Source organism: Felis catus, chromosome D3 (assembly GCF_018350175.1).
Source record: "Felis catus isolate Fca126 chromosome D3, F.catus_Fca126_mat1.0, whole genome shotgun sequence".
Taxonomy (NCBI): domain Eukaryota; kingdom Metazoa; phylum Chordata; class Mammalia; order Carnivora; family Felidae; genus Felis; species Felis catus.
In genome coordinates, this window is record NC_058379.1 from 11,381,528 (window position 1) to 11,393,263 (window position 11,736).

The 11,736-nt window shown below is 54.2% G+C and overlaps 1 long non-coding RNA gene across 1 annotated transcript; it reads right to left on the bottom strand.

The window, feature by feature from the left end:
* Window positions 1-7,071: 7,071 nt before the first annotated feature.
* LOC123381307 lies at window positions 7,072-10,765 on the bottom strand. Its single transcript, XR_006588152.1, has 2 exons — window positions 9,263-10,765; window positions 7,072-8,205 (listed from the first exon to the last, which is right to left on the bottom strand). It is a non-coding gene; the product is annotated as an uncharacterized LOC123381307 (long non-coding RNA).
* Between the last annotated feature and the right edge of the window lie 971 nt (window positions 10,766-11,736).

Consider the following 11,736-nt stretch of genomic DNA (forward strand, 5'->3'; position numbering starts at 1 on the left):
CGTGCTAATACACGGAGCCAGGAACCACTGGAAGGTGCAAACGTCCATGGCATCCCTTTGGATTAAAGCAACCCGTGTCATTCACTCGTCTGTTCACATGTATGTGTGTATATGCATAGATGAATGAGTGCGTGCATGGATAGAACACGTTCACATAGATGTTGCCTAAAACATGCATGCGTGAATGAGACACCCAACGCACATAACACACGTACGGTCTGTGCTTATGGGAAAAGGCAAGGGGATGGACTGCGGCCATTTCTATTTCTGGTTGTTTCCAGAGGGCCTTCAGAAGGATCGAGCCTCTGTGGCTCACAGACCCATCGGACTGGAGGCTGGTGCGCAGAGGTTTGCGCATCCTTCCTGTGAGACACGCACAGAGAGCTCCCGAATCCATGGGAAGCGCTGCCCTGGGCGTTAAAGCTTCTAGAAGTTTCTAGCCCACGACAGGAGCAGACTCCCTTCCAGATTTCGGGGTGCGTGGTGGTGGAAGGGGGACCTTCTACCACCGCATGTAAGGCAAAGACCCGAGAGACAGGGAGGCAGGAATGTGTCGCAGTTGGGAACGGGGGCCTTGGGCAAGTCACTGCGCTGTGAGTTACACAGCTGGGGAGCGTCAGGATCCAAAGCCTCTGCTTTGCCATCTGTCACATGGGGGGCAGAGCAGCACAAGGGTTGGAGGAAATCAGGCAGGTACGTTTCTTTGTGCTTCCAGCCCCAGAATGGCATATTTGTGGGGTGCTTTCAATAGACTGGTTCCAAGAGTTGGGCCCCCACATCTCTGCTCTCCCTGTGTGGCCCCCGGTCCTGCTTCTCACCTCCTGGGCACTGCAGGACCCGTGGACTGGACGCCCTATCGTCCCGTACACAGAGACCAGGCTGCTGGCACAGGGAACATGGCTGTCTGCCTTGTCCAAAGCCAGGGAGCAACGCACATCATGTCTCACGCAGACCCTAGCAAGGTCAGCAGACCCCCGCCCCCCGCCCCATCCTGCTGGTACTGTTGAGGGATCAGAAGTCCGCCTCTGGACAGAGGACTTCTCTACACCCGCCCAGCAGCAGACAGAAGTGCTAACCTTCCGCTAGAAGGTGAGTTCTTCCAGGTCACCATCCCTTAATTCTTGGGGCTTGCCCATCGCAGGTGCCCGTGGAGCATCTACAGAAGACGCCCGTCATCTCCCGGGCCGCTTGCCGGCTTACCTCTCTGTGGCTGCCCCAGGTACACGGTTCATCCGTTCCCAAGGCTGCCTCTTTCCAGCCGGCTGGCCCTGTAGTCTGTCACCGACAGGACGGCCAACCTCAGTGCCGGGTGACCTTTCAAAGACACCGGGATTTGTTTAATTTTCAGAATTCGCCTCCCTTTATCCTTCTTATCAGAGGCAGCGAGGCCCCAGCTGGGGAGGCTGTTTGGCGTCTTTCCCTGAATTTTGAAACAGATGGGCTGGGACCTTCTCAGACAGAGTCCTTTCTTCTCCACGGAGAGGAATGGAGAGAAAGGGAAAGATAGGAGAGAGTGGGGAGGGGTTGGGATTCGCTGGAAGAAAGGGGGGAAAGCTGAACGCGCAACGATTATAACCCGTTTTCCTGAAAACCTTGCTTTTTATTACTGCATGTCCGGTCTTAAAGACGGGGCGTGATGGGGGCACCTGGGTGGCTCAGTCGGTTAGGTGTCTGACTTCGGCTCAGGTCAGGATCTCACGGTTCAGGAGTCCGAGCCCCGCATCGGGATCTGCGCTGACAGCTCAGAGCCTGGAGCCTGCTTTGGATTCTGTGTCTCCTTCTCTCTGTCTGTCCCTCCCGGCTCATGCTCTCTCTCTCAAAAATAAATTAAAAACATTAAAAAAAAATTAAAGTGGGAGAGTGCACTTCATCGCTCGTGTTTACAGAGCCCTCATCAAATGCCAAGCATCGTCCCGTCGGATCCTTACGGCAGCACCTCGAGCCTCTATGATCTCCATTTTATAGGCAAGGAAACTGAGGCACAGCCAGGGAAGTCATTGCCCAAAGCCGCGCGCCAAGCGGAGGGTCTGGGGTTTCGGTCCAGCTCTGTGGACTCCGAAGTCTGTGCACGAGGCATACGAGGTCTCAGGAAACCTCATCGGGTCCTCGCGATGGCCTCAGGGGAGACAGAATCCTACAGAATGGGGGAGGACCTCGGAGTATTTCCCTTTAATTTTCAACTCTGAGCAGCAAACGTCAAACGCGGGAGGAATCCTACTGGAATGCTAAAAGCAGTGTCTGGGCACATGGGGAGCAGTCAAAGCCCCTTTCCGCCTTTGACCTTATGTAATCCCTCCAGCCACACGGAACACGATTTCATCCCACGACCACTGCCGATTTCCAGAAGAGAAAAATGAAGCCTAGGGCTGTAAGGTGCATCTGAGAAACCGCCGGCAGCTGGTAGAGGCAGGTATAAATTGGCCACCTGTCCCCACAGCCGACCGCGGGCTTGGCCACCAAGCTCCCCTGCAGATCGGGGTCAGTGGGACCGTCTCCAGTGGGGTTACCCGGTGCCCACGGATGAAGGACTCTGGACGCTCAAACCTACACACCCCGGGGAGCCAGGCGCCAGCTTGCCTGCCTGCCTCCTCCCTTGGGGCCCTGGCCAGTCCGGACTCCCCACACGTTCCGCTAGAAGCCATGGGGACCTTAACTAGTTCTGGAGGAAGACATTCCTTAAGTGGGGCGTGACTAAGGCAGATGCAGCATCTCAGCCAGGAGGGGAGGAAGAGATTTTGTAGGTGGGGGGTGGGGGGGTTGCCATGAGGACGCGGCTTATGAGCCTATGTCTGTCGTATTTACCTCCGAAGGAAGATTTGCTGGAGAGGCGGGCACCAGGCTGACGCCGAGGCCCCCAGGAGACGATGGCGGAGGGTCCTGTTCAGCCGGGGGTGAGGAGAAAGGCTCTCTCGCGGCCTCCTGTCGACCGCGCTAACCTTGGAGACGGCAGGTGAGCAAAACACGTTTTCCTTCTGAAGCCCAGCTACGTCCGTCCGAAGACAGCCAGGGCTCCGGGCCCAGGGGCCACGTGAGAGCCGATGGCGTTTTTGGTTTCCGGCTGGACTTTATCACCGTTCCACTCCTTCTCGCCTTATTTCTCATCACGACGCCCTCACTTACCACCCTAGTTTAGGCCTTCCGTCGGTTCCTAAGCCCCAGCTTAGCCTTTCACAGAGATTATGGATTCTAGGAATCTCACTCAATCAAGAAACTGCAAGTGGGAAAAAGGAAAACTCACAGGGAGGACGTGCTCTGCCCCGGGGATGCACCCTGGGGGGGAGGGAGGGGGGACACGGTCTCCCACGCACCCAGGGAGGGTTCCACGTGTCCCTTACCGGCGTGGGAAGTTGCAGCAAGGGGGGCGCGGGCTGCTTCCAGGGTCCTAACCTAGCCCGGGAAGTTGTTTTACGATAATTCTGTTATTGTAACCTTTTATCCGTCGCTTTAATTGGGTTTCTTTTATCCTCTGTTTGGAAGATCATCCATTTAGAATTTTATTCCTAGTTGATAGGCTAGCAGGAAGTGGAGATGTAAGGGTGACCATACTGAGGCAAATTCCTATTCGAATCAAGGCGGCCTTTTAGCTGCCCCTTCCAGAAACCGTAACTCTCCCAGATACGCGCGCGCGCATGCACGCTCCCATCGTCCAAAATTCTGGCGGTGTAAGCTCCGACTTCTAAAGAGGAAACTTTCCTCAACATCTGCACCTTAACTGCTGGAGCTAGATTACAAACGACGCTTTCCAAAGGTCCTAAGTGGCTGACGTCTGCCTGCTTACCATGTATCATGAGCTTGTCTAACGTTCACCAGGACTCCAGTGGCAAGGTGCTAGCTATTTCCATGAACTTTTAGAACGCAAATGCCCACAAGTTACTCCTGCCCAGAGGAAGATGCCACTGTGCTGTATATACTCTAGGGGATACGGAGGACACTCTTACGGTTGGGAGACCTCTGATCCTTGAAGGTACTGTTACTGAGTGCAAGGCAGACATGAGACCTGGATCTGTCCCTTCCCATCAATGTGATGCGGGAGGAACCTCAGTTTGCTGATCCGTGAAATGGGGATCCTACCATCTCTTCCCCCAGAGAATCACTTTGAGGACAAAATGAACCCAACGAAGGAAGGAAGTTACCGGGGAGGGGCAGCGAAAGTAGAGGACATGCTAGAAGGTGGGAACAGGCCCCTTCCAGGTGGACAAGAGGTGGCAGAGGGGTGGGTCAGAGGAGCTCTCCTGAGCTGCCTGTGGGAGGGTCCAGACCACTTTGGAGAGCAGGTTGGGCATCATTCACTAAATCAAGGTGCAAGTCTTCCCTGTGGCCCAGAAGTCCCCTTTTCTATCGCCAGATACATCCAAGAACGTGCATAGTAGCATTGCTCATCACGGCCCCAACTGGAAACCACCAAATGGCCAAACCACGATGGGTAACGGGGACATATTCATAGAACACTGTGAAAATACAATTAGCAAAAAGAAATCGCACCACAGTTGTGGTAGATTTTTAAGGCAGGCAGGCCACAACACAGCCAAATTCAAAGGTCAGCCCAGCAAGAGTATGGTGACCAAGACGGATGGGAGTTCTTGGTAGCACAAAATCTGGTCTGTGACCTCCCTAATACCGAACCAAAGAATTGGAGCGTTAGGCATTTAGAGGCCCTTCAGGTACAACCCCACACTAGGCATGACTTCCTTTGACGGCGTTCCCGATAAGGAGTGCCTGACCAGCATCTCTCCCTGGAGGCCACCAACCAAGTGCTTGTCACCAACCCAGGGGGCCCACGTGAGTATGAGTGAGGAAATTAGACTGTGCACCAGATCTGATGGCGAAGAACCCCTTCGGGTGCCTCCTGTCCAAGCCCCGCCTTAGTCTTGCCTCCCCGGAGCCTCAGGAGGAGCTCTGGGGGAATTTCCAAGATGGTGGTCTCTATGCCTTTTCCAACCACTCCCCCTCCCTTGCTCTATCTCAAAGTGGAGAGGCACCGTGACGTAATGGTTACGAGCCCTGCATCTGGAGTCAGATGGCTCAAGTTCAAATATAACCCACATATTAGCCGTGTCACTCTGGGCAAGTGATTTAATTTTAAAGTTACTCCCATCACCCCTGTACAGGTGACCAACGAAACCTTGAGAGAGATCTTGGGGACTAAAGTTAGGGTATGCCATCTATTCAGCACAATGCCTGGCACAGACATAACGCGCGAAGATTTATGACAATGGTTCCCAAGTTTTGCTCCACGTTAGGATCACCTGGGAGCTCTAAAATAATCTCAAGGGCCAGGTCACATCGTGTACAAATCACATCCGTGTCTAAGGGTAAGAGCCAAGTATTAGTACGTTTTACAAATCCCAATCCACAACAAAGTTTGGAAACCACTGATCATGAAATCAGGTTTGGGGTGCCCAGTTTCCGACTTGGGGAGCACAGCCACCTGCCTGCATAGATCTCAACCTTTTTATTGGCTCTGGCTTCAAACCTTTTTCCGCTTAGGTGTGCAAGACCGATTCAGCCACTCCAGTCGTGGCCTCTGCCACTTGGCCAATGGAAACACACCTGCAGCCCTCCCTCGCTGCAGTGAGTGGCACCCCTCAATGCCCAGGGGCTCCCAAACTTGGGAGGCTGCCTTGACCTTTCCACGTGCTGTATTCAGCCAAGTCCGGCTGGGTTCCATCAGCCCCCCACTGCTATCTGTCAAGGAGAGAGAGAGAAGCAGCCATTCCCAATCAGCCTCACCTCTCACCTGGGTGGCTCAGTCGGTTAAGCATCCGACTTTGGGTCAGGTCATGATCTCCCCCCGTCTGTGGGTTCGAGCCCTGCATCGGGCACTGTGCTGACAGCCTGGAGCCTGCTTCCGATTCTGTGTCTCCCTCTCTCTGCCCCCCCACCCCACGTTCTCTCAAAAATAAACATTAGGAACGCCTGGGTGGCTCAGTTGGTTGAGTGTCTGACTTTGGCTCAGGTCGTGATCTCACAGTTCATGAGTTCGAGCCCCGCGTTGGGCTCTGTGCTGACAGCTCAGGGCCTGGAGTCTGTTTTGGATTCTGTGTCCCTCCCTTGCTCATACTGTGTCCATCTCTCGCTCTCTCAAGAACAAAACGGTAGAAAATATTTTTAAAAAATAAACATTAAATTTTTTTTTCTAAATTCCCGATCCTGTCCTATAAGACTCTGCTCCCAACTCCTCTAATCTCCTTTAGTCCTTGAATGCCCAAGCTTTAATGGTACTGGCTTTTAATTCCTTGAGTGCTTCGGCCCCAGGACCTTTGTACATACACTCTTAACCCCAAACCACCTCTGAAACTTCCAGCTAGCTTACGTGCTTCTGTTAGCTCTTCCTTGGGTTCCTTATTTTCTGCCTTTCCCCCCACTGATAGGTGTGCCTGGCATCCTATGCCTGCCGTTGGATGCTTGCAGTATTGACCTTATGGTGTAGACGCTTACCCTATTTTATAGGTGAGGAAACCAGGGCGAAGAGACGTTGAGTAGCTAAACGGTCCCAGAGCCAGTCAAGTGCGAAGAGTCTGAACCAAGAGCCGGAGACCTTGGCACGAGCCACCCTGACGCAAACAGCAGCCACGTGAGCTGCCTCTGGCTCACTCCTGTACTCCCCTCTTGCTTCCTAGAGCCTCGTATGCAGTAAGCACGTAATAGTTGCTGCATGAATAGCCTTCACCTGAGGAACAAAAGGCAGACAAGCATCCTGGCCCCCCGTTGCCAGGCTGGCTCAAGCACAGAGCTGGGGCGGGCCCTGCCTCCACTTGTCCCAGGACCCGGGTCTGCCTGCGTGTGTCTACACAGCCTCTCCCTCACCAGAGCCATCCAGCCACTCCCCTGCCCCCTTCCCAGCTGCCTGCTAGGGGTCTCGGAGCAGAATAATTCCACCAATCCATCAGGGGACGTCAGGCTCGCCGAGCGCTTCGGGGCATAAATCAAACTACGAGGAGGAAAGGGTTTTTTTTTTTTTCCTTTTTTTTTTTTTTTAAAAAAAAAAGGTAGCAGAGAGAAAAATCGGGGTAGGGGGTGGGGAGAAAGCGATGGAAGGAGGGGGAAAATGAGATCAAAGGCAAAAATTCATCAGAGATAACGGAATTATTTATTTTTCCTGCTCTGGTCTCTGGGCCTTTGAGGCCTCCACGCTGATGTATTTGGACATCTTGGGGCCGTCTGTTACCGGAGGCCACCCCAGCCCCCCCAAAGGCACGTCGCTTCCATCAGCAGCAGCCGCCCCCTCCACGGCTGCCCACGGAGCCTTTTGAAGTGGGTCCCGGTGGTGTTTACCCGCCTTTGCGAAAGAAACGTGTGCAGGGTGGCGGCAGCTGGCCCGGGTGGGGCCGGGGAGGAAGGGGTCCCCTCATCACTCACCAGCCTGTTTATTTGGGAGCCGGAGTGGCCCTTTCTCCAGTTATTACTCAACGTCCTCTACAGGCCAACCCACCGTCATTCCAGAAGGTGGGGCGGGAATAACACACACGCTGCCCGCTGCTAGACGGGGCCCAGGCAGGATGGGCACGCGGTGCACTTGGCTTTCACAGAAGACGTGGCCACGATGGCCGGGAGGATGCTCGGCTGGTCCCAGGGAGGCCGGCCGGGAGCACACCCCCAGGAACCAGGACACCAGGCTTCAAACTCTTGCCATGTGACCCTCCCAGGCAAGCGAGCTCAATCCTCAGAATCCCCCCCCTTTTCCTAGGACAGCCTCAGAACATCCGCAAAGCTCAGTAGCCTTCTTGACACACGAAGTCCTGTATGGATGGTGTTCAAACACCGGCGGTCGGCCGAAGCCTTCTTCCTCTTTTCCTAACTCCCCCAGGGAGCTTCCCAGAAGAGTAAGTATGTGGTTCATTAACACGGTCCCTCCTCCTAACATGTCCATTTTCCCCGCATCCCGTGTTTAGTTAACCGGCACACGGCTCGCGACGTGACTTCGTAGGGTTTTAACGGGACAACAGATCGGCTACGAGGTGACGGGCGAAGAAGTCCGTGGTCTGGAAGGCTTATGGATCGTGTCACTGCAGAACACAAGCGGGCACGTTCAAAGAGAAAAACCATCTTGCCTCAGGTCGTTGGGTCGATTAGCTACAATATCAAACCGCGTGTACGGACAAAGACTGGAGTCCGATGGCCGAGACTCGAAATCCCGAGGCTGCCGCCTGCCCGCCGTGTGCCCCGTGGGGCACAGAGGCCCCAGCCTGCTGGCCGGCTTCCTCACTAGTGAGAGAAACACAAGAGTTCCTTTCGCCCAGAGGTTTTTGTGACGATTCAACGGGCTCGTTTACCAAATACCGTTTACACGACACGACCCGGCAGGCGCGTTCTCGGTGCTTGAGAAAATACTTGGCTGATTTAGGTCTCAGAGCAGGCCTCGGAGGGGGGGGCACTATTGTCCCATTTTACAGATGGGGAAATTGGGGGCTCTGCGGTAAGATCACACAGAATAATGCGGCCAGTGCACACAAGAACGGCAGATACAGAGGGTGAAAAATTCTCACGTCTGCGTCCTTGTAACGCGTGGGCAGTTTTGCGTTATAACCCCTGCCCCCAGGGTTCAGAACACAGACCAGCAGGCAGACAGAGAGGACTCTTCTGGAAGAGTTCTAGGAGAACGTAAAGGCACTTGGGCTGTGCATTGGGGGGGCGGGGAGGTGGGGGCTCGGATCTCTCGAGTCTCAGGGAGAGGAGGTGAGCCAATCTGTCCATTTGTATCTCCTGCAGAGAAAGGGACCAAAGTCCCACCAGACCCTGGCCGTTGGACCTCAGGCCCCAAGAGCAGCCAGGAGAAAGCAGGGCTCTTCCGGGAACACACCTGTGAGCCCAGGCTGCTCGTGGGAGTAGAAGGTCTCATGGTGGCTTCTTGTCTTATTGGAGGAAACCCAGAACATGATGTGGCAGACCCCCAGAGACCCCACAGCTCCCCCACCGGGGCGGGTGAGGGGTTGCTGGAATTTCTGGCTCGAGCGACTAACGCTGGCACCCGGCTCACGCCGTCCTGGCTAAACTTACGAGCCTTGCCCCGATACCAGGACAACAGGACCGGCTGGCATTAGGCCAACCGGGCTTAGCACTTAATTGTAAGGTTTTCCAACAGAGGTAGGGGTCTTCACTCCCCCTGGCCCTTAGGGGCACCCCAGAGAGCATGGAAGCAAATGCGTCTCACGCCTGGCATCCGACCTGACTTAGGAATCATCCCACACAGGCAGTAAGGGCCAGAGGTGACCCATAGCCCCCCCGAGACATGGAAACTCCTAGGGGATCCTCTGTCACTCACCTGCTCATTCCTGCCTCGGAGCCGCTGGCTCGTGCCCGGGGTTGAAACTCCGGAAGACGCCCTCCGAAGGAGTGGCTTCTGGACGGTGTAGACGAAGCCTCCCGGGTCCCTGGGACCCGTACCACCAAAGCTCAGCGGCAGAGGTGGGGGGGAAGGCTGGTGCTGACAAGGTACTGGTCGGGCCAGGGAGGCTCGGCCTGCTTTTGATTAAACAGCCATCATTTACTCCGGGCAGGAACAATGCCGGGGACGGCGGACGTGCTCACGTGACCCACGGGCTGGCGTGGGAGCCAGCAGTCCTGCCAGCCCAGAGAAGCCACTCCGGGTGAGGGTCCTGGCAAGGCGGGAGGACCCCATTACATCCCCGCAATGCTGCTACTGAGACAGGTCTATCTATCACAAAGATTTCCTCGTTTCCCTCGGGAAACTACTATTCTCCAGCCTTTCGGACTCAGAATCCTTAGGAACTTTTTCCCCGTGACAAAATTAGGACATGAAACAGATTCCAGACCGATCCCAGGCTTGGGTGGGCCAACACACCACATTATTCTGAGGCTCCCGTTAGAAATTAAGTCAGCAGGAGTTACAGGCTTTTTCTTCCTCTTTTCCTAGCTCCACCAGGGAACTTTCCAGAAGAGCAAGTATGTGGTTCAAGACCCTTTTCCACTTGGGGGAATGATGGTAGCTATCACGAGGTACCAGGGCTTAATCGGGGCTTTGAGGATTCTCGCAGCACGGGGATGGGACGTGGGTGCTTGAAAGCATTCATATTTTACAGATAAAAGGAGGCTCACAGCGGCTCACGAGGCAAGGTTTCCTGAGACCTGTACAGCGAGGCTGTGGTAGAAACGGGGTGCAGAGTTGAGACCCTAGAACGCGTGTCCCAAAGCGTTCTGCAAGGGTATAATTCTACGCGGGCAGGGAGCTCGCCTGTCACCCCACTGCGGAACAGTGCCTGACACGGGAAATCGGACATGGCAGCTCAGGCCGGGGTCTTGAGGCTCACAGGTGAGGGAAGGACCCAGTTTCTTTGCCATTAAAATGAAACTGTGAAACCTCTTTACTGCCCACCACCAGGGGGCGCTCTGGAGAACACAGAGGGTGAACTGGATGGTCCTACAGTCATGGCTCATCGTAATTCGAGGTTATGTTCAGAATGAGCTGAAAAGGCTGTCAAAGCAGCACCAGCTCTGGTACCGGTTTTTTACGGAGGCGTGGCCACCTGGACAGATGTGTCTTCGGTTCTCAGCCTCGCCTCTGGGTAGCCGCCAGAGCCTTGAGGGATCCGAGGGCGCTAGGGACGGAAGGCCAGCCACCAGGCAGAGGCATCGCGCTGCTCAGCCAAGGTTCGCAGACATACCGAGCCCAGAACCAACCAGGGGTCCCCTGTGGGTTCTCGGCCTTAAGCAGAGAAGCTGCAAGCGTCTGACCTTTCAAAGTCGACGAAAAACCTATCGCTGAGCTTACAAGTGTTCATTTAAAAAATTACGTTTTATTTGAGAGAGAGAGACAGACAGAGCATGAGCAGGGGAGGGACAGACAGCGAGGGAGACACAGAATCCGAAGACAGGCTCCAGGCTCTGAGCTGTCAGCGCAGAGCCCGACGTGGGGCTCAAACTCTCCAACCGCGAGATCATGACCTCAGTCAAAGTCGGACGCTCAACTGACTGAGCCACCCAGGCACCCGAGTGTTCATTTCTAACATACATTTTAGTTTGGAATACTTTCAGGTGTATAGAAATGCTACAGAGAGTATGGAGAATCCCCCGTATACTCTTTACCCAGCTTCCCCTCATGCTTTAGGTTACCATGGGTACATTAGTCGGAATTAAAATGAACACTGGTGCATCACTATTCACATATTGCTGAAATTCAAACAAAGCCTGGAGTGTATCCACTGTGGTCTTTCCTGTCCCAGGATCTGATGCAAGGCATTTGGAAGAGTATCACTTTTCTTTTAAACATGTAACCTAGGACTACATTTCCTAAATAAGCCCAATCACACCCAAGAAAGAGAAAACAATCCCCCGTGATCCTGGCCCCGTAGCCTTCCAAACCTGCACCATCCAATATGGCACCCACTTGCCAATGAGGCGATTTCAATGAATGAAAATTAAGTAGAATTAACCTTCCTCAATCACACCCCACACTCCAGTGCTCAGGAGTACGGGTCACCCGTGGCTTTGGGTCCGGGCAACAGAGGTTCATAATACCGCATTATGTAACGCTGTACTGAACACACTGTAGGAAAACACATGGAAAAGATCCAGAACACACATATACTTAAAGACATACCTCTGATTTTTTACATGAAGACTGTAGACTTTTGTGGATCATGTAGGATTTCTCCCTGGTTTTGGAGACCATGCCATGTGGCAGCGGCCATCAGCAATGAGGCCAACGCACCAGATCGGTCCAGATCGGTCCAGATACGCACCAGACCGGTCCATGGTACAGACTGCCTTTATGGGGGT